The following is a 27,876-nucleotide window of genomic DNA, read 5'->3' on the forward strand; positions in this document are numbered from 1 at the left end:
ACAGAGGCCAAGGGAATCAAAATCTGGATTACAGGAAGCAGTTCATTAACAGCTCATAGCCTTAATCCTCAGTGCTGATTGCATATCCTCCCAGAAATTTCACAAATGTTAAAATAATGTTCACTCTGTACTCTGCTGTATTAGAAAGAGCTACTTGTACACATTAGGTTATGTGTCCAAAGCACTTCTGGCACGGAGTATCTAGCTAACCGAATCCTGGTAAATTGAGCCAATCCAATCCTGCATGCCAGTCCTTTCACCACGGAATTGCTGTCCAGTTTTGTTAATTGTCATCTGTCCACTGTACCATAATGTCTTGCCAGTACCCTTTCCTCTTGAATATCTAAAACTCTTTTCAAATTAAGTGCCCTCCATCTGTTTATCTTCTCATAAAACATTTTGTCTAAGAAAGGTAGATGCCCACTTTTTGGAAAACGGACATTGCTGTTCTACTTCACAAGAGCAGGTTTTATTGTACGATTATTAACATTTTGGTCACTTTCAGAAATACGAACTCATAAAAAAATCTGTCTAACCCTCCCTTAAGGCCGATTGTGGATGCTAATGGTTCAAAAACATACAGTATAGCTGAATTCCTTGACATGAAGTTAAAACATATTTTAGACAATGAATTGCACATATACAAAGATTCCTGGGATTTCTTGAAAAAGGTCCCCAAATGTATAGGTGATAATAGATTAATATTGGTTACAATTGATATAAAGGACATTTTTTCTGTTATATATTACAACATTGGCTTGGATTGGTTTGTCTTATCTCACTATGTACACTAGTTTTGACAGTAACATGGTGAAATGTGTAACCAGTTTGATGGAAATTGCACTCAGTTCTAATTATAAATGGTTTGAAGGCTCAATATAGAGGCAAGTACAGGGCGTGGCAGTGGGGGGGGGGGGGGCTATTGACCCATTTTTTGAGATCTTTAGAAAAGGGTAGAAGCAAACTACATAGGAAAAAATGGGAATTGTTGGAACAATACATACAAGGGAGGAATGAGGTCTAAAAGGCAGGACTTAAATGAGCAATGTAATGTTTGACTTAGAAAGATTGGGTAGATTATAAGTGATGTATAATGTTTGCAACTAGGAGTTTGTCAGTATGGTTTGTGATGCAAAATGCTTGCGACAAGGATCGAGTCGATGTGGTTTGTTTTCATTTATATAAACGTTTGATTGCCTATGTGATGGTTTAATAAAGATATTTTTTGTTTATAAAAATGCAGGAATTGAATAATTTATGTAATCTTGCTTAGGTTATAGGATATATAGCACTCTATTGAGTATAATATTTGTTATGTTAATATAGTTTGATTACTTTTATATGAAGTGATAATTCAGTAAAGGTGTTTAAAAAACATTATTTTGGCATACTGAAAGCACAATTATGTGTTTAATAGTCCTTTTTTAGGATGTTGGTGCCTTTATGGGTGCAATTTGGATGATATCATTGTTTTTGGTATGACACAGAAGTCAAACTAAGTGAGTTTTTTTATTATATCAGTAAGAATTTTTAGAATTTACTATGACCATGTCCATGGAGGCTATTAATTACTTGGATGCTCAGCTGAGAATCAACTCAGTAGAAGGTTGTTTTATGTCAACCTTGTATTACCACTTATTCACATTCTCTGCTGAATTTTCAAAGTTGGCACCCACACCATCAGAAGAAGGCCCTAGTCAAGGGACAGTTGGTATACCTAGCCTGAATGGTGTCTGAACCAGAGTCTTTTTGGATGAATGTGCAGTATTAAAGGACATGTTGCTGAACAGGGACTATCCCCTTGAATTTCTTGAAAAAGTTTTTCAGAAAGTGTACCAAAAAAAATTACTTGATATACAAGCCCCTTTTAGGGACTGGTACAGGGTTACTCTGTGCAGTGAAAGATACTAAATTTAATCAAGGTTGTATTATTATCTATGGCCAGGAGGGTAGTAGTGTACAACAGGTATTGGAATCTAATTGGAAAATCTTGGAAATGGGGAGTTGGATATGGCTAAATTTGGGCCATGACCTATAGTTACTTTCAGGAGAGATAGAAATATTAAAAATTATCTGGAATACCCTAGAATTAGTGATTTGTAAAACAAATTGGTCCCTCAGTATGCTAAAATGTGGCAGATTTTCAAGCTGCCAATTTATCTATGAGGGGGAATTTTGTAAATGTAATTGGGTATGGGAAAATTAGGTGTCCCTCCAGATGTAACTGTAGAATGGAAAAACTGGTCTGTATAGCTTGTTGTTATAATTGCCCCTAATTCTATATAACTAAGACCAAAAGGGCACTCAAAGATAGGATATATGAACATTTAAGGGAAATTAAAAGGAAGGATACTAGAAATGGCCTATGGAGATATAGTCAAGCAAACAGTGGTCATGCCTTTTGTTTTTTTATTATATATGTTACGCAATTGGATCATAGAGGGGGGGCCATGGAAGGTCCAACTTGAATGCAAAGAGGCAGAGTGGCTGATTAAAACAAATGCCACTGGCTCAAACGACCTTAATGATTCTATTTCTCTTTCTTGTTTTTTGAAATTAAAGGCATTACGATATTAGGATCATACACTAGCTGTTAGTGTGTTAGCACAGGTTTTTGTGTTCTGTGTAATATTTTTGTATTTGATATTCAAAGGTTTTATTTGATTTTTTCAAGAGGGTTTTACTATTTATTACCTTTTATCTTAATTTTAGGATAAATTACCTTTTCAGGATTTATATGTTTGGTATTTGTTATGTGAAGACGTTTTAAACTTTAATTATGTACTGTCACTTTAAGTTAGGGGAAGGGAAGTGCAACATTGTAACTTCATGGGCTTTTGGATTTGAATGCTTGTTTCATTGATGTTTATTTAGTCTGATGAAGTCCCACTAGTAAGCTTATTTTCCTTAAAGTGCTTGTGATTTTTATGGATTTATTGCAACATAATTCAGAGCTAACAGCAGCTGTTTATACATTGTTGGTATCCTACAGGTTTTTTTCCGAGTTCCCTTTCAGAAATACTAGAAAAAAATTTCACACCCAATTACATCACGTCTGTTCACAAACTTCTAAGCATAGAATTGACCCTAATCGCAGTACTAAAATTGCTTTACTTACCTTTATGTAGTTTTTTTTTATGAAAAGCTTAACCAAGACGACTCCACAAGTGCATTATTTTTAAAACCAGTAAATCATTGCTCTCCTATGTCATTTATTTGACACGAGTTATGACATATGGTACAGTTGCATAACACTGCATCATCTTCACTATAAGCTGCTTAGGGTGCATCCCAAATTCTAAGTCCATTCCCTTCACCATTTTCATCCTCAGCACGCCTTCGTTCTGTGGTACAGCTGAGGTTATCCATTTCGTTAATGATTATTCAACAACCCTATTCTTATGTACATATGTACTTGGTTTTCAGTTAACTTGGCTAAATGACTCTATCCTCAAATTATATACATTAAAACTTTAGCACAAACTTTTCCTCTGCGATCTAATATGAAATGCATACAGAATTTTTCATTAATAGTGGTTACTTCCACCAAAGTACCAGGGGTTCCATATATATATTTGTAATCAAGTCACACATGCTGTTTGCACATTAAATATGGTAGACTGATAATTAGTCAAAAACCTGGAGTCCTTTATAGAAATTTGTAGTCCTTGCCTGTCTGAGACTTGCTACAGTTTGGGCTTTCTTGATCGCACTGTCCACTTCTCTTCTGATTCCCATGTGTCTTAAAAGACCAGTACTTTTTGTATTTTTTCTCTAAAGAGCAAGATTATAATATGATAGGCAGACCTGCTGCTGGGCATCCAGAACTTTGCAATGTGTCTCCTTAAAGGTATCACACTGGTTTGAGCTTTCTCAGTATTTAAAAATACTTCATCTCAGATTTCCACATCCATTAGTATATTTCCAAGGTAAATGTCTGACTATAAACAATCTGTTTGAGTGGTAGTTACTTCAGCATTGCCTTTCTTTAAAATATTTTCTCTATAATAAAACTCAACACACACTCTGTGTTCTCAGTCTTCATTGCAAAACTATGAAGTCACCTTCATCGTCATGAAAATACTCTGAAGTTCCCCTTCAAGAATGCAGTCTTTGACTATGTGAGCTTAGTTAGGGTGGTTTTGTAAAGGCAGCCCTGGAGTTACTTGAATCATAATGGCTCCTCCTACATCTCATTGCTGTAGATAACGGTGCAATATTTGTCATAACCATCTTTTCTATGCAAGTACTAAACTATAAAGAAGTCTGTCCTGCAATGAGTTATGTCTGTACTATATATACATTTGTATTTATATATGTGCTAGTGAAGGATAGAATAGTATGATCCACACCACTGTTGTGCTGATAATTAATATGTATGGAGACTGGCCTTGAGACCATACAGAAAATGTGCCTTGCTGCCTTGTGCTGTGATCAACACTGACCTCACCTAAACAAGGTTTGTGCTGCATAGCTGAGAAATGGAGCTAATGCACTGACATCCCAGCTGTTCTTCTACTATACACACAATTCTAATGCCTTTCAGTGCAATCCCTGCAAAATTAATGGATGCTTGGTAAGACTTTTTTTTAACATGTTTATTGAATTATCACTTAACCCGCGGTGGTGGTGCTGCGGTAGCGTTGTCGCCTCACAGTAAGATGCTGACCGGTTCAATTCTCAGCTAGAGCGTCTTGTGCGTGGAGACATGCATGAATGGGCGTACCTTCATTGAAGGTTGTTCATCAGGGCTGGTAACTCGGCACGTAAAAATCAACTACCAATTATTAGCACACCGGAGTTCCGATGTGGCGACCCCTAACCAGGAAAAGCCGAAAGACACAACATTGAATTATCACTTAAGACATAGGCAAACATACATTTATATAAAAGAAAACAAGCCATGTTAATGTTCTCAGTTACAAACATTTTACATTGCATGCATTCTTTTATACAATTGCTGAATTCCTGCCTTCCCTTAAACCACACTAATCCTCTAAAACATTATTATGCATCCATTGTTCTTACAATGTCCATTTTTTTCTATATAATTTGCTCTTACTCTTATCTAAAGATCCTTCTTCCATTTCTTTTATCTCTGTTACAATATTCACTACTTCAAATACAGGTGGTTTAGACTGTGATTTCCATTTTCTAGTAATTACTTTTTTGGCAGCCACCTGAATAAAACTTAATAAGGCCTTACTATGTCCAGGCAACTCATATCCTGTATCCGAGATTCCAAGATGGTGGATGTCTGGTAAACACCCTCTTCATGGAGCTCCTACACGCTATCTCTAAATTTGCTCTAAAAAGCCTACAAAACACACCTATGATGTAAAATCCGGAGAGCAACTGCACGCTACACCCAATCTCGATCTGCATGAGAAGTACATTCTACCAACTGCGTTAAATCTGCCTAAATCTTATACTGTTCACTCAAGAATCTCTCCACCATGTGTATGCTAATCTCTCCCCCACGTGTATGCTACAGGCCTAAAAGCATCAACAGTGCGGATAGAGTCAGATCTTGAACCATCCAGCAGAATTAAAATGTCTAAAGAGAGAAAAAAATGGAAGCACAGACCACCAAAACAAAGTTGTCGGCAATAGCCTCTCCTTAAAAAGAGGTTATATCTAAAAGGCAAAAAGTAATAAAACAGCAGCAAGAACAAACAAAAATCAGCATGAAACAGAAGCTGGAAAATAATGTTCAAATGGAGGAACTTAAACTAGCCCTTCAGCCACTCCAAATAGCAGTGCAAAGCATCTCTGAACAACTATCAAAGTTTGGAAACACAATTGACCAAATTGCACAGTGCATGGATCACATAGAAGCCAAAATGCAAGCTCATGAACACCAGCTGGAACTATTGAAAGAAGAACTGAGCACCAAAAATGCCAAACTTACAGATATTCAACAGAAGCTCCTTGATCTGGAACCGAGAAGTCACCGAAATAATATCCTGTTAAGGGGTCTACCAGAAAAGTATGAACGCAGTCAATTAACGACAGTGGCCAAGCAAATATTTAACTCCCTACTCCACTCTGGTGAACACAATAGCAAGATTGCAATTGAGAGGGACCATCATCCACTATACAAAAGACAAAATGCTGACATCTCAAGGAAAATTTATGTCAAACTCCTGAATTTCCAAGATGTGCAAAAAATTCAGCAGCAAAAAGTCAAAAATAAATACTGTGGAATGGCCATAAGATCACAATATCACAGAATCTCCCACGAGAAATTAAAGAAAAACACTAAAAACGTTCTCCATACTGTGCAGAGCTCATTAAACGCAGAATAAAATTTCAGATGCGAAACCCAAACACTTTAATTTTCTTCAACAATGATGTAATTTGTACAGGGGACTCACCAAAAGATGCAAAATCAACTTTTATCAAATGTTTTGGTAAAGTGCTGGAATGGTGAACTTGCTGCAGGTTAAAATAAAGCAACAGGTTAGTCCAGTTGAAAATGGTATCCTTTATTTTCTTTTCCTGATTGGTGTTGATATGTTTGATGTCCAGGTTAATTCAGCATTATTTACTTAACCGGAAATACACATATAACGTGGATGCAGACACTCAGGAATGAAAGTAAAAGTTCCTGTTGGGGAGTAGGAGGCCTTATGAACAGCATCTTTGTGAAATCTCACAAGGGTCTTACCCCCCCCCCCCCCCAAGCCAGTGTGATACCTGCAAAGTCAAAAACAGGAATTAATAAAAAGAAAATTTAAGAAAAAAAAAACATAACCATTCTTTCATGGAACTAAAGGTAAAATATACTTTCCAATCATACAGTTTACATCTACAGCTATATGTATGACACCTTACTGACTTTGACTGATTAAGCATCAAAATACACTGTGTTGGTGTCGCTTAATAAGATCTGCTACATGGGGATGCTGGCTTTTTACACTGTCACAGGAAAAAAGTAGTCATTTCTGGACTAGCAAACCAGCACAGACTGCATGGTTTTTACTGAACTAAATGTCCTCTTAGGTAGTGAAAGAGAAGGAAATTGTGTGAGCCAGTTCATTGTTTGTTCTAAGGTAATGACTACTCATCGAGATATGATTTCAGGGAAGCCCTTGGAGACTTTTTGTTTAATATTTGGTTATTGCTCAAATCAAGTGAAAATCCCACACTTAATATGCATTTGGAGCTATACCGATAAGTCTAGCATTAAACCTGAGACTTTCTGTAATGTTTCAAATGAAGAAAAGATATAGAAATTAGATGACTTGGTGTATAGCTATCAATCTTATCTTAACTCTGGTTTAGCAACCTGTATTTAGATTAGTCATATGAATCTCGTATTTGTCAGGTCTGTGCCAATATTTCAAAAGATTATATAAGATATAAAGCTAGACATTGTTCTTTCTCTATTCATCTGTTTATGTCGAATTGAAAACTTCTACAGCAAGGTTATACTTTTCTAAGTTTATACCAATTTGTCAGTGGTCTTTAGGTAAAGGTATATGAAACGAATGCTATGTTTGGTTGCCTGCGACAGAAAGAAAGCAAAATTTACTTAGCATAGATATGATGGAATGCTTAATACTGTGTAGGTTTTAGTAGATGATCTCTATGCTTCAAATGTTGATCTTTCTTCAATCCTGAGAGAAACCATTCTCCTCTAAAAGATGTTTGGGTATTTTTGTAATTTTTTTCACATCAAAGGATAGTCATGAGCAACAAGTAGGATACAGAAATTTTGGAGTTTTATCAGAGTGTTTGGGGCGACTGCCAGGGAGCTCTCTCAAATTAGGCTTGGCACATTTTGTGCTATATTCTCTTTATAGGGAAAACTCAACCCCTTTAAATAGCTCAGAAGCCAATATTGCCTATTGGAAAGACCATATTCACGAGATCTCCTCTTGCTTCTAACCTAAATGATAAAATGATAAAACATGAAGCTAAGTAAAAGTTTTCTTTTCTTATATGTAGAACTAAGTTCCCAGATTTCTGTATAGCCTCAGCTAACACAAGAACAAATATTTAGAATCAATGATGCCAAATCAACACATACTATCTTAAGAGAAAAAAACAGCGGATTCACTCTCTTGCTGCAGTGGGCATCACCCTCAAACAGGAGTTTGGTGGATTTACTAAGTAGGGTACAGGATGGCTAGTCTTGGAGTTAGGACAGAAGTGCATAATGGTTGTAGATATCTTTGTAATTTAAAACAGTGATATAAGTTAATGATCATAGGTTACATTCCAGCTTTGGGAAATATTCTATAAGTTTAGACATTTTCGTGACTTCCCTCCTTCAAACTCTTTCAAATAAAGTGGCTAGGTGGATAGGCACAGGGTTAGAGTTGAAAGAATTAAATGCTGCTAATTGGGTAATAGACCCATTTATATACATGAAAAAGATTAACTGGGCCAATAAACTCAGCAAACAGAACACAGCTAATCTGACAAATGCTTGAATCAAAATTTTATAAGAAATAGAATGTGGAAAATAGATTCGTGGAACGTGAGAAGACTACATATTAAAATAAGAAAAAGTTACTGATTGGATCTCTTAGTGAAATCAGAGGCAAATATTTGTTTCATACACATGTGATCAAAGAAGACTGGAATAGAGAATCAAATAGCAAATGGATAAAATCCATTATAGCACTGGGGGACAGTTCTAACTCTAAAGGAGTGGCAATCATAATTAAAAAGGCATTGCAAGATTCAATAATATTATACAAATCTGACTCAGAAGGTAGATGGTGCTTTTTCACTGCCCTAAGTACCCCGCTTGACAAACCTACCCTCTTCCTAAACATATATGGCCCATGCATAAAACAACAATACTTTATCCTACAAATTTATAATATACTAGCCAGATTCCTTAACCATTACCATGTAGTTAGTGGAGGCTGGAACACAGTTACAGATACGAGTTCAGACCGCACCAGTAATTCGAACTCGTATAACCGTCAAGCGTCACTTACACTGGCTGAACCCATTGCAGACTTTAGTCTTATTGACCCTATTTCTTTTGGGGATGATATTCAAAAAAGTAATATATACACATACCATTCTAAATGTCACAATTCCTGGTCACGTCTGGATTTCTTCTTAATTTCAGAAACGCTAAGAAAAGGAGAAATTAAATACTCAGCCAAACCTAGATTCCTACCAGACCACTCTAAAATCACTCTGAAAATAAACTGCACAGACAAGTCAGCAAATAGTGCAAGTAGATGCAACTGGTCCCTAAACAACAATTTACTATATAAAACGGAAGTAGTCAAGGAGATTTAAAAACCTTATCAGAATTGGAGGAGAATCTTGAGAACACAGATATTCCATACGACATCCAATGGGCTGCCTGTAAAGCAAAACTCAGAGGGATACTTAAAGCTTCTTATTTTAAGAAAATAGGAAAAGAAAAAGGAAACAGATTAGTTAATGAGCTTAACGAACTGGATAAGAAATATCAGGAGAACCAAAACCCAGATCTAGAAAAATTAATTATCAAAATGCAAAAAGAATTATCTAACCTACATCATTCTAACTATTCATTGCAGGAATTAAGATTCATAGCTAAGTACTTTGAATGGACACAAGTTCCATCTAGAGCTCTAGCAAGAATAATAGAAAATAAACAGGAGGCCTCTAGGATAACCCTACTTCACTACCAAGACAACATTTTCAAACAGACTTACAAATGATAGAATTATTTCAACAACTGTATACAGGGATATGTGGAAGAAATGAGCATCAAATTCCTAGTCTTGAGATTGAAGGATTCTTAGATAAACTCATATTCCCTAAACTAAATGTAAATCATAAAGTGCTCCACTCAGCCCCTCTCAACCAGCAGGAAATTGTAGATGTCATAAACAAATTAAAATTAGGCAAAGCACCGGCTCCAGATGGGTACACTCCAGATTTCTATAAAACCTTCAGCTAAAAACTGTCATCTATCCTTTTAAAAGTCTTTAACTTCATTATTTTAAATGACATATCTAATCATTATTTAAACAATTCTAAAACAATCTTATCCCAAAAAATAACATAGAAAAATCTAACCTGCACAAGTATAGACCAATCTCCCTGATTAACATAGATATTAAAATCCTATCCTCACTCCTAGCAGAAAGACTTAAAAAAGGGATGCCGTTCCTATTATCCCCTGAAAAATCTGGTTTCATGTGCAATAGACATACTTGGGACAGCACATTAATCCTAGAATCCATGATGCATCTTACTAAGAAGGACAGAAACCCGAGAAATGCTCTGATATTAGATGTGTGTAAAGCTTTTGACAGAGTAAACTGGAGCTTCTTATTTGCAGCTCTGTCTCACTTCCATATCCCCAAAGAATTCATCAACCAGATAAAAATCTTATACAACAGCTCACATACATACCTTTATATCAACAAAAAATTATCAAATCCCATAAAGATTTTCAATGGAACAAGGCAAGGCTGCCCACTCTCCCCTCTTCTTTTCAATCTTTATATAGAGCCCCTCTTTCTTTACATCTTTCAAAAGACTTTCCACTCAATCCCTACAATCCTAAACACTAGAGTAACTTTATCCACCTTTGTGGATGACCTTAATATATATATTGAACACCCAAATATAGACCTGGAGAAGATAGTTTCAACAATAAATACTTTTTCAACAATTTCTAACTATAAAATTAATCAAAAGAAATCCTACATCTTTCCCATTAATCCCCTAAACCACAAAGAAAACTATTTCCTGAATTCCTCTTTTAACACGGTCTATTCCTTCAAATATATAGGGATAACCTATGATCACTGTCATGCATCCATTTTACAAGATAATGTGTTAAAATCATGGTCATGTATCACACAGGACATTCACAGATGGCAAGAGGTGAAATTATCCATGCTGTCCAAAACAGCAATCATCAAGATGAATATTCTACCAAGATATTGTATCATCTCAATGCATCATTTGCTATTATTCCTAATAATCTTTTTCTCAAAATTAACAAAGAACTCGCTAAATTTGTCTGGTACCCCAAAGCGGTTAGAATAAGCTATCTAAAATGAATATATCCTAAAGACAAAGGGGGAATAAGCCTACCAGATTTTCACCTTTATTACAAAATAATACGTGCAAATAGAATTATCCAAATTTCAAACTATAATTTGGATAAAGATCTGTGGGCTCCATTACGGGTAAAGATGTGGCACCGTCATGTGTCCAGTAATATAAATCCCAAAGCCCTCCCTTTTATGGTTCCAACAAATTATGGCAACATTAAGATCATTTTATTGTATGCTTTAGTATATTATTTATTTATTTCAAGACCTACTAAAATCTCTAAAATTAGACAAGGTCTCATATCTTCTTCAACCTATTCATTTGAATCCAAACATTAAAATGAATAACAAAATGTTAAATCTTATTGACTATCCTCAAATAAAACAGTGCACAATTTGGGACATATATAAACATAGAAACAAAATGCTACAAGAACTATGAATAATGCTGAACAATAAATACACCATTATACTACGACAGATTCGAGAGATTATTACATCTATAATTAAGAACTTATCTATTAATGAAAATGATCTGAATAGAGTTATAGAGATCTTTAAAAATCCAACAAGAAAACATGCTGGCCTCTACTTACAAGCTGATCACTCTCATTAAATATGAATCACTATATCTATAATAATTGAGCTTACAGAAAATCAAAAACTCAGAGCAATCAAGTCTACTATTAAAATGTCCCCCATTCAGAAATCTCATATTTACACAATTAATAATCAACAATAATACTTATTACATTACAGCTATATTAAACAAATTTAACCCTAATGTCTCTTCAGCATGCTCATGTTGTTCATTTCCCCATGTGGATATCTTGCATGTTCTATGGTTTTGCAGATATGCTTACAAGCTTTAGTGCTCACTTAAGGTACGCCTAGAAAAAATGGGATATCAAAAATTGATTCTATCTTGGGAAATGGCTGTTCTTCATATCACTGACCTTAAGCAAACAAATTTGAAATACCACCTTCTAATTACCCTCTGTTCATTAATCAAAGTATATATAACTAAAAATTGGTTAGATTACACCAAACTCTCTTGGGAGGGCTTCAGAAACATGGCAACTAAATACATATCCTCCCAAAAACTCATTATAAAAAGTTTAAATAAACAAGCTTCTTACCAAAAAGTTTGGAAAATTCTCTTTGACCACATTCTAGGAAACTAGGCAAGTATTTGAAAGCAGCTAAACAAGTAACCTGTAAAGTGATACTTTTAAGGCCGAGGAAAGTACAACATTATTCCCTCATTCATCCTCTCTCCTTTCTGCTTTCTCTTCATTTTAAATGGTGTTTTATTTATTTTTTAAGTCCCACATTAACCAGTACTGTTGATAACTACTAAGTGATCATATGTTTTAGCAGCTCTTTTGTAAATAGTGTATATAGACAGTAGTCTTTTAAGTTTCATTGTTTCTTGGTTGATTGTATTTGAACTCTATATACATTTACTACTGTTCAGCGCAAATGTTTTTTTTTTTTACCTAGTGTGTATTTGTTGCATAAAACAATACAATTTCTATTAGAAAAAAACTCATATCCTGTATCCCAGCTCAAAAAAATAATTTCCTTAATTACACCCATTTTCTCACCTAATATTGCTAACAGAGTACTCTGTAGGGAATTTTGTAAAATCTGTCAACTCATTATAATGCCAAAGAATATGTTCCCATTTATCTCCGTCTTCCCCATCACGCCTCCAACATTTTCCATTTATGTGAGGAAAAATTCTTTGGAGTCTAGTTGGGGTATAAAAATACAGATGAAAACACTTCCAAGAAAAAAATCCTAAATATTCTAGAGTTTATTGCATATTTGGGAGCTATACATATGACCTCATGGTGTTTCCTTGTGAATTCCTTATCCAGTCTCTCTTCCCAATCTTTTCCAACCTCTAATTAATTCCTATAGTTATTGTGCAGTATGTTACATGCCCTACTAATTATTCGTTTTTTAACAGCAGCTTCTTTTTTAGAGTTGTCTAAAAGCTCTACCAGAGAAGGTCTTAAACTTAGGATTCCATGATCCCTTTCCCTTTACACCAATATCAATTGGTGATAGGGAAGTCAGTCTCTAGAGTACAGAACACATGTATTCTTGGCGTCATCCCACTCTATTACCTTTGCATCTCTAGTCATTTGCTCCCAGTATCTTGATTCCTTTGCCATTTTTCTCCAGTAAATTCCAACCCTCTATTGCCTATTCTCTGTTCCCTTACTTACAGTCATCCCTATCATGAGAATCTCCTTTCTCCATTCTTGTGTTGGCTTAGTTCTTAGACTAATTTATGCTACTTTATGAATATAATATTCTCTTTGATTGTTATTCTCCATAAGGATCTGCATCCGAAATACCACTTTCTCTTTAGTTCTCAAATCCCCCCACCACTTTATCATAATCCCTTTCCACTTTGAATACCTATTCAAAACAGGTAATCCTAAACCACCTTGTTCTAATGGAAGAATCAACTTATCCCACTTGACACTTGCCCTCTTTGTCTCCCAGAAAAAAAATCCTTCAAATCTTTATTAATTACTGTCTACAACTTCTCTGGTAGATAATTGTATACCTGACCTTCATATAAAACTAAAGGGACTGAAAAGATTTTCACTGCTTGTATCTTGCTACCCATATCTATAAACAAGAGCTTCCAGTTTCATAGTTTTTGTATTATCTTTTGTTTAGTGTCTTCTTACAGGGTCTATATTAGAACACCGAATGTTCAAAATGTCGAGTGTTCTAATATCGAACCCTATAAATCGAAAATTTAAAACATCGAACATACAGAACAGTGAATTTTTTCCTAGGGAAAAGATTTGCTGTTCCAAAACACATCCACACAACACAAGCACACCAAACAAACAGCAATCCACACACATACACCTAAACTCTTACACCTAACCCTACACTAAACTATACATACACCACTAACTATCCACTTACCTTAACCCAAACCCTAACCCTAAGATCCGTCACTATCACACAGTCACCTCACCCACGCCCTTACTCTAACTCACCTACCCCGCCCTAACCATCACGTCCACACAATCACACACTTACCTGATCCGGACCCATAACTTTCCACCACAGTGCTGAAAATACCGAAGCAACAGAAACGGACAACTAAATTCTTTCCCTAGGAAAAAATTTATTTTTTTGTTTCTTCAATATTTTCAGTGTTCGCTGAAAATGGGTCGATATTAGAACACTCAAAATTTTGAACGTTCGGTGTTCTAATATAGACCCCTTCCTACATATCCTTAGCTGCCATAACATAATTTTTTTATCTATACTCCTAAATACTTCATTTTATCATGTTCCCAGAAATATGAGTATTTCTGAATCACTTTGTGTGGGTACATAATTTACAGTTATAGCCTTTGTTTTGTCTTTATTAATTTTATTTCCCGAAAAAACTTGAAACTCTCTCAGAATGTTCCACAACACTGAAATGTCCTTTGCTGGTTTTATCATGTACAAAATAATATTGTCTGCAAATAAAGCCAACTTTTTTTTAATTATCATACAATTATGTTTTGAATTTTTAAGTCCCTTATATTCCTTGCCAATGGCTCTGAATATAATACAAATAAAAGGGAAAGAGGACACCCCAGCCTGGTTCCTCTATTCAGACACAACTTATTGGAGAGGAACACTCCTACTTAGTTTTTGCCACCTATCCCTCACATATCCTCCTAATTAACCTTATTATTGCATTAGGGAATGCAAATGCTTCTACTGCCCTACTCATAAAATCCAGGCTTACTCTGTAAAATGTTTTCTCTGCATAAAGACTCACCAACAACAGAAGTATTTCCTTACATTCAGCTTCCATCTGGATCATCTTTGTTTTATTAATGTTGTTAAATATTTATCTCCCCTCCATAAAACAATACTGATCCATATCTATCAATTTTGGCAACACCTTTTCCATTCTTTTAGCTATTGTAGACATAAATACTTTTGTAATCATGGTTTAAAATTGAAGTGGGCCTATATAAAGCTGGGTCTGATTAGTCTTTATGGTATTTAGGTATTATAGCCACCACAGCTTTCTTACAGGATGTTGATGCTTCCCCTCCTTTTAAAATACTGTTAAACAAAAACTTCCATATCTGTATCATTTTCTCCCTCCTAGAGTCCAAACTTCCACAGGAATGCCATCTAATCCTGTAGACTTTCCTGCAGATTGATTATATGCCACCATTTTTATTTCATCTCCTCCTGTCATAACTGTTAATTGTTGAGCCTCATCTACAGCTAACCTTGACATGCTTAAATCTTCCACATATATATCCATTTGTGCTTTTTCTTGATTTTCACATTTTTCTGCATTATACAAATTTTTATAAGCCTTCTGTAGCATGTCTAATTCTTCTGCAGGATCTTTATTTTTCCTTGCTAAAGGCTCCCTAAGTTTGGCAACAACCATTTATATTTTCTGTTGCCTTAATCGTTGTGCTTTGAGTTTTTGTGCTCTGAAGTTATTATGAAAAAAACAGTTGAACAACAATCTTTCTAAAGTCATGTATATTATCCAGTTACTCCCTTATTTTCTGTTTAATGGTCTGCAACTGCACCTCTTGTATGACATTCCCATTATTCTGCAGTACTTTGACCTTTGACAGCCTTGCCAAATAATTCTTATTACTTCTTAATCGTGTCTTTTTTTCCTTTTATTTCTACCCTATTTTTAAGCTCCAGTTTCATTTTTGTCCCACTCACTGGCTACATCTTTTGAAAAAAAAATTCCCTAATAACTCTCAAATTATTTCCGGTACCCATTCCTTAAATTCCTCTCTTTTTAAAGTAGACGGGGATGAGACAGTATCTCATTTTACTTCATTACCCTCCATTTTAATTTTAAATGATATTGATGCATTATCTGAAATAGTTACTGGATGTGTGTCAAAGTTGTCAATTAAATGCACATGTTCCTGTGAAATACAGTTTCTGTCTATTGTAGCTCAGTTATTGTACCTAGGGGAATAACATGTAAATTATCTTAAAAGTTTCTACTACTGAATTCACATGTTCCATGCTAAATATTTCCATAAATGATTTCAGAAATCTACACTCTTTTGTTATATTTTCCCTTGTAGGTCCCCAGATGCATCCCCAAGGTTGCAAATCAAGTTCCAGTCCCCACCTATAAGCGATATTCCCTGCTGAAAGCTGATTATTTGTCTCAAAATGTTCTTAAGTTCCATAACAGGAGTTTAGGAGGAATATAAATACATGCCAGCATAATCCTTCTCCCTTGCCAGTAGTCCCTTACTACCACAAATGTATCTTTACTATCTTTTTTTCCTCTTCTATCCCTACTAGAGCTCTTTTAGCAATAAGTATAAGTACTCCCTTTCCTTTTGTTCCTGTTATTCTGCTGAATATCCATCCTGGAATCTCTTCCTTTTCAAATTCGCATACTCACTTCATTCCAGACGTGTATCCTGTAGCATTACTATTTGTATTCTGCATTTCTTAATGTAATTCAATACTCTTACTATGTTGTCTATAACTTTGAGGCCATTCAGGTTCAAAAATAATAAGATTAGTGCAGCCATTGTGACAAGAAATTATTATTTCCACCTATTATGTATGACAACTTTTTAAAATGTCTATTTCTACCTTTTGTGTTGCATGCACCTACTAATGTTTGGCAGGTTGATGCTTTATAAAGTTCTTTCTTGTCATCTCCATTTGAACCTCTGTTATATTTTACATGATATTTTGTTTTAATGAAAACCCACAAAAAAAAACAACATTTTACTAGTGTACCCCCATAACCTATTAACTTAAAACAAATACACAAAGCTACATATATCTTCAAATAGTTAAGTTTAACCATCCTGATAGAAACAATTGTTCCTAATTGACAGTTGGACCCACAGGCACAGATTACCTAAAATTAAGGTTATCCATGCTAAGATACACATTACAGCCTGTGCTTCTTTGTACAATAATTGCTGTCTGTTCTTGTCTTATCTTTATACTCCTCCCAGATATGAAAAATAACATGTATATTTTCAGAAAACATTAGCTTTCAGCTAGTGGCTGAGATAAAATGAAAATGCAGTTTAAAAATAGGGTCAAGAATAACCAGAGATCCTGTACAGAGATATTCTAGAAATTTTATGAAAATTTGTATAAAGCATAGACATATGGAAATCAAGAAAGAGTACAAATGGAAATATTTATGGAAGACTTAATTTTGCCATGGTTAAAGGTAGACAAGGCTCAAAAACTAATATTTAAAACAGAAGGCGATGAGATAAAAATAGTGATATATAATCAATCTTCAGGAAAGTCTCCAAGAACATATGGTATTCTTGTGAGAGTTTGATAATTAGGAGGGAAGAAAATTATAAAGATCTGCAAGAATTTTTTTAACAGACTTTTAAAACAAGTGGAAGCACCAAAATCTTGGAAGACAGCTGTGATGGCCGTGTTACCTGAAGATGGGAAAGACGTTTTAGACCCAGCTTCATATAGACCCATTTCAATTTTAAACCATGAATATAAAGTGTTTATTTCTGTACTAGCTAAAAGAATGTCAAAAGTATTGCCAAAATTGATAGATATAGATCAGTGTGGTTTTGTGGATCCGAGACAAACATTTGAGAACATTAATAAAACAATGATGATCCAGAGGGAAGAAAAATGTAAGAAAATACCTCTGTTGCTGGTGGGTCTTGATGCAGAGAAAGCATTTGACATAGTAAGCTGAGATTTTATGAGTAGGGCATTGTAAGCATTTGCATTTCATGATACAATAATAAGGTTAATTAGAAGGATATACAGAGGGGTCAGAGGCCAGAATTAAAGATGAGAGGATTCCACTTTAATAAGCTGTGCTTGAACAGAGGAACCAGGCAGGGGTGCTCTCTTTTCCCTTTGTTGTTCACTTTATATTTAGTGCCTTTAGCAAAGAAAATAAAGGACTCAGAAATACAAGGATATAATTGGTATGGTAATCAAGAGGAGTTGGCTTTATTTGTAGATGATATCATTTTGTACCTGATAAAAACAGAAAAGGATCTCTCAGTGTTGTGAAACATTTTGAGACAGTTTCAGCTACTTTTGGGATATAAAATTAATGAAGATAAAACAAAGGCTATAGCCGTAAATTATACACTCAAGCACAAATTGGTTTAGCAATATCAGTATTTATGGGGACAATATAAATGATGTATTTAGGAGTATGGCTTAAAAAGGCTGCTGTTTTGACAGCAATGGATCTGTGGGAGGCCACTAAACAAAAGATTATACAAAAATTGAGAAACTGGAAACTATTATTTAGGGATATGGATTGTAAGGTAGAAGCAGTGAAAATGTTTTTCATTCCTTTAGTCTTGTATATGAATCAGGCATACTTTTATCAACTGGAAGAGAAGTTGTGGACAATAATTAAAGAATTGCTGATATGATCTTTCTTTTCATACTATTGTATTATTCACAAAATACTGCTCAATAACAAAGTCTTTACTTTACATTATGTATTATTATCATTGTTTGTTGTATTAATTAAGTGGAGATTTTCTCCCCGAGCCTCCGCTGTAAATGGACCTCATCCAATCGGACCATCCCAGTTAACAAATGTAAAATAAATAAATAAAGATTTGAATTAATTTATCTAGGAGGGAAAGAGGTCAAGACTTAAATAGAATAAGTTGATCTTTCCAAGATAACAAGATGGTTTAGGTTTACCTGATATGAAGAAATATTTTAGAACAACACAGTTAAGGCTTGTATACATAACACAAGCAGAAGGTTCTAATTCAGAGTGTAAAGGGATGATGATGACACAAGGGGAGAGTTCAAGAAATAGAGAGAGAGGGATTTTGGGTACAGATCATTAAGGAGAATAATACAAGAATTGAGAAAGGAGATTTTGCCAATACGGATGATTGCAAGTAGGGTTTCAGAAAATAGGCAAGAGGGGGATGGAATTTACTAGAGAAACCTGGCAAAGGAACCAAGAAATTGCGAGCAAATAACTCAAGCAGGAAAGGTTACAGAGTGGGATGAGGCCAAGAGGACATTTGGATTACAGGTTAGTAATTCAGTAGTTGGAACTCTTTAAGATAATTTACATGTTATTCCCCTATCGTGGCTTGAACTCAGGCAAGGAAAAAGGGATAAGGAAATTTTAAGTGAACAACCTGCTCTGGTTATAGTTTTTAGTTTAATCCAGAACAGAAGGAGCTGTTAAATAATGAATAATTAGTAGAGCATATAAAATATTGTACAATAACTAAAGAATCAATCAGATGAGATAAGAAAAATTGGGAAGAGAGGTTGGAAAGCAATTTACAAGAAAATAATGGCAGGACATGGATATTCCCAAGTATGCAGCAAAGTCCAGAAAGTTTAGGATCTTTGCTTGGAAGTGTTTGCATAGGTATTTTTACACCCCAAGCAGACTTCAAAGAATTGTTCCTCAGATGGCTAGCAAATTTTGTAGGTGTGATGGATAAGAAATAGGTAACTGAGAACATATATTTAAGGAGTGTAATGAGTTGGCATATTTTAAAGAGTACTCCATCAGAAATATTGAGTGAGCAAATGGCAGTAAGTAAGGAAATGATTCTTTTCATCTGGAATCAGGATACGAGTTGTCTAGACATAGAAATGCCTTACTAAGTTTAATTCTGTTGGTTGCAAAAAAGCAATTGCTATACAATGGAAATCAAAGTCTATACCAACTATATTTGAGGTATTGAATATTATAAAAGAGATAACATAATTGGAACAGGGGTCTTTGGACAAGGGAAGGGGCAAATTACATAGATGTAAAAGGAAATTGTAGAAACAATAAATGCATAGTAATTTTCAGGAGGAGGAGGAATAAGATTTAAGGGAAGGCAGAAATTCAACAATTATTTGTAATGTTGGACTGATGATAGTAGAAAAGAAAATATATGTGATGTATATTGTATTTAAATGGAAAGTTTAAAATAGTTTGTTTTCTTTCTGTTAATGTATGTTTGCCTATGTCTATAGTGATAATTCAATAAAGGTGTTTAAAAACATTAAGTTTTAGCTTTAAGAAAAAGTATTCTGGCTATCATTAAACACAACTAAATTATACATTGTTCCAGTAAATGCATTAAATAAATTATGTCTACATTTATTAAAACTAAAAAAAAAAAAATCAGTATCTTTATCACATACAGTCACTAAAAATGTTTTACTATATAGCAAGCTCAGTTTACAGGAGCTGCTTTAGGATTGGTGTGCTCTCTCTGACCTCTAGAGTGAATCCAAATGAAATCCAAGGCATCCTTTGAAATCTAGAGAAAAATAAGTATTTTTATTCACTGTACTGCACTTTTAAACTGTGTATTATTGAATTGACACCTACTTGTAACTGTTTTTTCTGTTTTAACTGTTTTGCTGTTTCACTGTTTCAACTGTTTGCTGTTTTTGACTGTGTTTTCTTCACTTTGTATTTTCTGGTACTTTTGTATTTTATAGTATAGACTAGGTTCAGATTTGCTGATTCTAAACTGTTTGGCATTATCTGACCGCTAAAACCAGACATCTTACATTAAGAGAGCCCCCTACACCCTTGTGGCAGAAGAGTGTAGCAAAGCACCCATCTGAATACGAGATTGTTGGAATAAGGCTCAGTATTGAGCATTTCCATTGGCTAGCTTGTTTGAAAATTGCTTAACTTGTTTCAAAAAAGGGGTTCTCACAGTTGCTACATAAGCCCCGCATTAGTGCGGGTTTGTGCCTGTTTTAACACAGCTCCACAAAGTTTGGCAACCAGGCACTACTCTACTGTCTTCATCTGAGCAATCCAAGGCATCTGTTTACACGTAGAGCACCTTTGTGCAGCACCGCACATTAACGGTTACCATTGGCGGTTATAGACACAAAAGCTAAAGTAGATTTATTTTCCCTTAGAAGCTGCTCTTGCTCCAACTAAGGAGTCCCTTAAATTACACTTAGCTGCTAGAATAGCACCTCAGCTGGGCTTTCCTACAGCATTTAGCACTTTAACTGAAATTTCCTAATTCCTAATAGTCTCGTACCCCTTGAGAGCCCCAATAGTATAGACCCAGCATTAAGCCCCCAATTAAACCACATCCTTCCTCACTGAAGTAAGCAAATTTACATCAAGTGTTATGGATGTCCAGTTCTCCTCCATTTCTCCTGCCAGCATGATTGACATGGATATCCTGAGGCAGTCTAGCAATTGCCTCATGTACACTGACAACCCACTACTCCTAAACCACTCAAGCTCAATTTGTGAGAGATGCATATACACTAAGAATTTGGAATCCTTGGTCTCTTCTTCACAAAACAGTGACACTGAACAGGTTGCCACCCCACATACTACACTTCCTGCACAAACCATGCTCTCAATACATCAACCGTCATACACAGAAGTACTCACCAGAAATTTACCTAAACACCGGAGACCTCCAAAACACAAACATGCTACACTTAATACAGTATCTACAGCACTCAATACGCATAAAACCACAAGCATAAGTGTCTTACCAAACAAGCCCCTAAGGCAAAACACATCTAAACCAAATTTTTTGATCATAGGTGACTTTATAGTAAGACACACAGATGTCCCACTCACCAGGTTGGACAAGGAGAAGGTTACGGTCAGCTGTCTGTCGGGTGCCAGGATCTGCCAGATCACATACACATTCAAGTACCATTATGACTCCATCATAGCTCATGTTGGTGTGAATGATTTGAAACCTACCTCACTGGACTGTATGAAAAGAGGGATCCCCTTCATACACTCCAAGTTTGAAAACTTTGAACTTCAAAAGGCTGAGACCATAAGATTGAACTTTTGAAACTTCAAACGTTTTAAATGGAGATTGCTGTACAATGTGGAACAGGATATTTAGCATTTTCCTCATTGTAGAACAATCTCAGAGTTAGTATATTTATTTAGCAGGGGGTGTGGGAGGCTTGCCCCCCCCTCAAAAATCTAAAAAGAAAAAATATATATATGTATTTTTTTTTTATTTCATTTTCTGGAACAAACTTCCAATTCAGGTGTTGCAGAACCACTCGCTGATGCTGTTTAAGTGTAATTTGGATGATTGGAAACTGCAAATTCACCCTGGGAGTTTCACCTGTGTCCCTCTTGGACAGAGTCAGTAGTTGTTGATTTAGTTCTGCTTAATACCTTGATATTATTGGTAACAAGTTGTACTTGGCTAGGTTTGTAAGGGCAATAGAGCCATTAGCCTAATAAACTCCTAAGATCTTATGATACTATATCATGAAATGTTTTATACAAATGTTGTTAAGAACAAAAATTGTTTTACTTACAGTTACTTTTTCCACTTTTTTCCCCTTTTGTATCCTTCCAATCATTAATGACATGAAATGGGGCATATGCCTGTTAGTCCCCCAATAAGTATAACAAAGTAAAAAAAAAAAATCCAATCTTTCTTGGCCACTTACTGTTGTAAAACCTTATTTCACAAGAATGTAATCAGTGCTGTATAGTCTCACATTTATTCACTAATTTTAATGTTGCTGTCTTCTTCCTGTTCATCTCCATGTCCCAACCTCAGACTCCAGTTCAAGTCCAAGGTACTACTGATTCTTCTGGTCAACTCCAGTGCTTTCTTTGTCTCTTAAGCATTTTCCTTTGGAACAGTGGAAGAGGTTTCACTGGCTAATTCTGTCTGTGGGCCTTACCATCAGAAGAATGAAAAGTAGATTGCCTTTCTGTTTGAGGGCTCACTGTTGTTGGACAGCTTTTGTATTCCTCATCCCCAGAACATTTTCTGCATCAAAAATGACTTTGAACCACCAGGAAAAAAAATATTCGAAAGGCAGCCAGATACAGCAACTTGAATCTCACATTCTCTCGACATTCCCTGATTGCTGGGATAAATTTGCTTCTCTTCTGCTTGGTGTACAGTGAATAATAATTTTCCGCAAACAGTCTACTGTCTTCAATTTTTAATACTTTGCCCTTCTGCCACAGTTTTGTCAGGATCAACTCTTTCTTCTGGTATGATTGCATCTTTACTAATACAGGTGTTGTCTGCTTTCTTGTGGGCAGGTGTAATGCATACACATGATGTGCCTTTTCAGTTAACAAATCCAGCTGTGGAATACCGGTCCATTTTCTTATTTGTACTTTGATAAAATTAGTACAGTCTGTTCCTTCCAGTTTTCCTGGTATAGCAGAAAGTCTTAGGTTTTCTCTGCTTGCTCTGTCCTCAGACCCTACCATTTTTTGAAACAGTTCTTTTTGAGCAGTGTCATACTCCATCAACCTTTTCTTCATTTTGACCTCTGATTTTTGCATTTTTGTTGGTTCATCTGAATAGCTATTTAAAACTTCTTCCATTTTTCCAGCCTTTTGTTATTTGACTTAATATACTCTTTCATTGCTTCATTTATTTTAGTCATCTGAGCACATTTGACTTATTTTTTCCTCTAAATTATTCGAAGCCATCTCTTGTACAAAAGCTGGAGTTTGACCTGCTTTTTGATAAACAGCTGTAGGATTCTTCTCAGTTAGTTTTCTCTTCACCTTTTCTAGTTGATTTTCTTTCAGGCTTCTAATTTTCTTCTTTACTGATCCACGGTGGTGGTGCTGCGGTAGCATTGTCACCTCACAATAAGACGCTGTCCGGTTCGATTCTCAGCTAGAGCGTCTCCTGCATGGAGACATACATGAATGGGCGTACCTTTGTTGAAGGTTATGCATCAGGGCTGGCAACTCGGTACGTAAAAATCAACTGCCAATCATTAGTGGACCGGAGTTCCGCTGTGGCGACCCCTAACTGGGAAAAGCCGAAAGACACAACAACAACAACTGGCATCTAGGCAGTGTACTTGCTAGCCAGTAACTGAATTTTACAAAAACAGGCAGAATTACCAGCCCTTATCTATCAGTTTCTTTTTTCACACTGGGAGTGATGAAATTAAGCTGTTGATTAGTGTGCAGCCATCTTGGAAAGTCCCCGAAGCTTCATAAGCCATTTTAAGTTACATCCTGTCTTATGCTAATATGCTAACATCAGCCAGACCATTTCTGTCATATGAAAGGTTTCAGTTACATAACACTCTTTAAATAAGGAAACAGCAATGCATTATATAAACTAGTCACTCTCTGAAAATTAAATGTCAGTGGTTGATAATTCAATAATCTTGTTAATTATCCTTATGATCTTTAATAATTATCCAGGCGCAGGCTTTTGAAATTATGATGGGTACAAGGCTGCCTTTAATATTAGGCATTTATTTATTTTTGGGAGAGAGATAACATGCCTATGCATTCAACACTATAGTTTTGGGAGGTGCAACTTGGATAGGCATTCTGTACTATAGCAGAGTAGCAAGAGTGAGGCAAAGGGGGTAGCTGCTCTGGGTGGAGGGTATTAGAGGACACACAATTAAAAAAAAAAAAAAACAACAAATAGCAAAATGTTCAGGTTCAAAACTTCTTTACTTTTATATCACATCTGGTACCGCGGCATTTCATCTTCCAAGGATAACAATCATACAGGTGAACCTACATTTATACCTGGTGTCCTCTACTGGTGGCTTCAGTAATTACATACAAATCATGTAATTTTACAAAAAGCATTTGTATAAAAATTGTTTGTGTAAAAATTTAACTCTAACTGCATTGCTTTTTATATCTGTGTATAAAACACACATTCAGTTTGAGTTCTTCACAACCTTTACAATTCAGTTGCAAATTGCAATTACAAATTTCATAAATGTATGACAAGTTTTTTAAACAAATACATGTTAACATATAGTCAAATTTACCTCCCTTTCGGATGAAGTGTGCCATAATTAAGAATCATTTTGCTCTCCAAATTAAGCAACCTTTTGTTTATGCGACCCCCTCTTTTCATGAAGTGACATCCTAACATGCTAAATGTCAGTGAGCCACTAAAGCCACCATGCACTATACAAAAATATTCAGCTACAGGACTATTAAAATTGCCATTACGAATATCCCCGATATGTTCTAACACATGTACCTTCACCATTCTTATGATTTTACCTATATACCAATTGACTTCTTTACAGTTACAACACGAAATAAATTTGTCATGTGTTTGTGAAATTTGTAATTGTAACCTGTAATTAAAAATTGTAAAGGTTGTGAAGAACTCATAACTGAATGTGTATTTTATGTACAGATGGATAAAGCAATGCAGTTGGAGTTAAATTTTTACACAAATGATTTTTATATAATGTTTTTTGTAAAATTACAAGATTTGTATGTAATTATGGAATGCACCAGTAGGGAGCACAGGGTATGAATGCAGGTTAATCTGTGTGATTGTTATCCTTGGAAGGCAAAATGCTGAGGTACCAGATGTGTGACATATGAGTAAAGAAGTTTTGAACCTGAGCAGCTTTCTGTTTTTTTTTTTTTTTTTGAATTGTCATTATAGCTGGCATTTTAGTCGTATTAGAGGGCACACTCCTGAAGTGCATTTTTTTCTGAATGCCAGTACAGAAATGACTTCAGACTTTGACTTTTTGCATGAGGTAAGGTGTAGGTGTAGCAAGCTGATTGATATAAATGTGGCAGTCACCATGCTACAATTTAAAATGCAACAAATGTTATTTTTAATTTTATTTATTTACTTATTTTTGGCTGTTCTGCTAAAGTGCTGGGCCAGGAGGGATGTGTTTGTCTGGCTGGCTTGGAAAGCCAGTATATCAGAGTGGAGTGAAAAGTTATTTAAAATGATTGATTGAATGTTGCTGACAGTCTTGTCTTATGTTATTGATAACTACCAACTGCAGCTTCTGTGTTGGTGCCTAATTAAATGCAGATGTTTGTCAAATGTGCTAAATGCTTTAGTGCCTTGTAGAAAACAAAGTCTGGTTAGTGCAGATAAATGTTGCAGACTATTAACCTTTTAAACTGTGCACAGAACTATTGAAGTAACTGTCTATATATATATCAGACGACACGTACGATAATGTACAGTTTGCAGGGTTTACTGTCTTCAAATTTACTTCTCATACAGCATAAATGATCTCCAGTGTGCAGATCTAAGCAGATCTCTCAAGAAATTAGATTACATCTCGCATACATATATTCTTATGATAGCAGTCTTTTGGGAACTCTCAAAGTCATTACTTTGGTATTTTCTGATGTCATTTAGGGAGTCTTTCCTATTTGAGTATGTTTCTGTGTGAAAGCAGTCTTTTGATGATGTCATGCAGTCTGTTAATAAGCTCCTTTTTGTTTTTGTTTCAAGGTGAATTATGTGACAGTTCAGTAAGTCTGTTGATTCTTGCACCTGGATCCTTATCTGTTTTCCTTGAAGCTTGTTTCAGACACTCAACATTTAGTTTATTCTTATCAGCATTTTTCTCAAGCTGTACCAGCATATTACATAAACATGAATGCCGTCATTTATTTTATTTTTTTCTTGCTTTTCAGCTAAGACCAGTTTAACCCTTTTTTTTAGCAAACAGAAATACATGCATCTAACTGACTATATTATTCCTACATTTGTTATAGCAACAGACGTACATATGCATCTAACTAGCAAACAGGTGTACATGCACATATAAATCTCTAAATATATAACTCTAACATGGAGTAGACCTTTTTTGGCAGAGATAGGCAGTGTGCCTGGCTTTAGACTCTCATGGGTAGACATTTATTCTGATTATGTTGTATCAGATTAGGCAGTGTGTTACTGTAAAAACAAGAAGGGGTAGTGACACTGAAAATAGTAATTTTAACTCCTGTTGGTTCATAGGCATAAACTAGGCTAACAACCACTGGGACCTTTATATAGCCAACCAAGCACCCAAATTCTAACCTGCAAGTTTATGTGCCTTAGTGGTTATTTTAAGGGATATATGTAAATTAAGGAAGATTTACAGACTGCTTCAGTCAGTTAGATACATAGATGTTAACCCTGGGATGTATTTCCAATTTCCCATCCACTGGTCCAGTTTTTTTTTTTGAATAGGGTTAGGAGAGAGCTCTGCTTCACATGGATGGGAAGCCTGCTCTAGAGAAAGGGTTTTCACTGAGACACATCCGTCTCCCTCCAATATTTTCTATTTCTCATAAGCTAAGTTTAAATCCCTGGATGTAGTAATTCTGATGCTATTTGTTTTGCGTCTATGGAAATGGTCTGTCAGAATTGGATCCAAGGATACCTTGTATGCCAGGCATAGATCACATCTCAACTGGCTGTAGAAAACAGAATATGGAGTTAGGCTTTGATGCAATTTGCATAGGACATATTGTTTACACCCTGTATTCTTTTTGTGAGGAACCTAAGCAGACATTCCAGTTATTGCATGTACCTGATCGGGTACATACAGAATGGGGCGTTGTACTCACTGATGGAGCTGTTGAGGACTGAATTCATTGGAGCTATGACTTTCTTGGATCTAGATGCCATGCCCTTGCTTTTAAGATGAGCATTATAGAATGATTTTCTTACTACCATCATTTATAACATCAGCGTTGGCTGATTTAATACCTGAAATTCAATTTTTTTGTGCTGAAATTGTAAGAATTATGCCTGTGATTTGTAAGTGTAATTTCCACACATCACCAAGATTCTGTTGTGGTTTTACTGGGTCTTCATATAAGCATAATTAAAACTGATTCTAAATACCAAATTCGGAATAAAGCAAACGGATAGTGCTTAGCAAAATATATTAAAAATGTAAATTACAGTGAATAAGTGTTCTCACCAAAAATAGATAATTCTACGAAGTCCCATGTTTTTGTTATTTATTTCATATTCTGGAGTTGTGGTAAGAGTTTTAAATTCAAAGACTTGCAAATGTAAGTCATGTAACAGTGAGAATGAATGAGCATAAA

At 35.3% G+C, this 27,876-nt stretch overlaps 1 protein-coding gene across 1 annotated transcript in view; it reads left to right on the forward strand.

Moving 5' to 3' along the window:
• ANK2 (ankyrin 2) overlaps nucleotides 1-27,876 on the forward strand; it is a 3,034,032-nt gene that overhangs the window by 611,884 nt on the left and 2,394,272 nt on the right. The window lies entirely within an intron of this gene.

Source organism: Protopterus annectens, chromosome 2.part0 (genome assembly GCF_019279795.1).
Source record: "Protopterus annectens isolate FY-2018-M chromosome 2.part0, PAN1.0, whole genome shotgun sequence".
Lineage (NCBI taxonomy): Eukaryota > Metazoa > Chordata > Ceratodontiformes > Protopteridae > Protopterus > Protopterus annectens.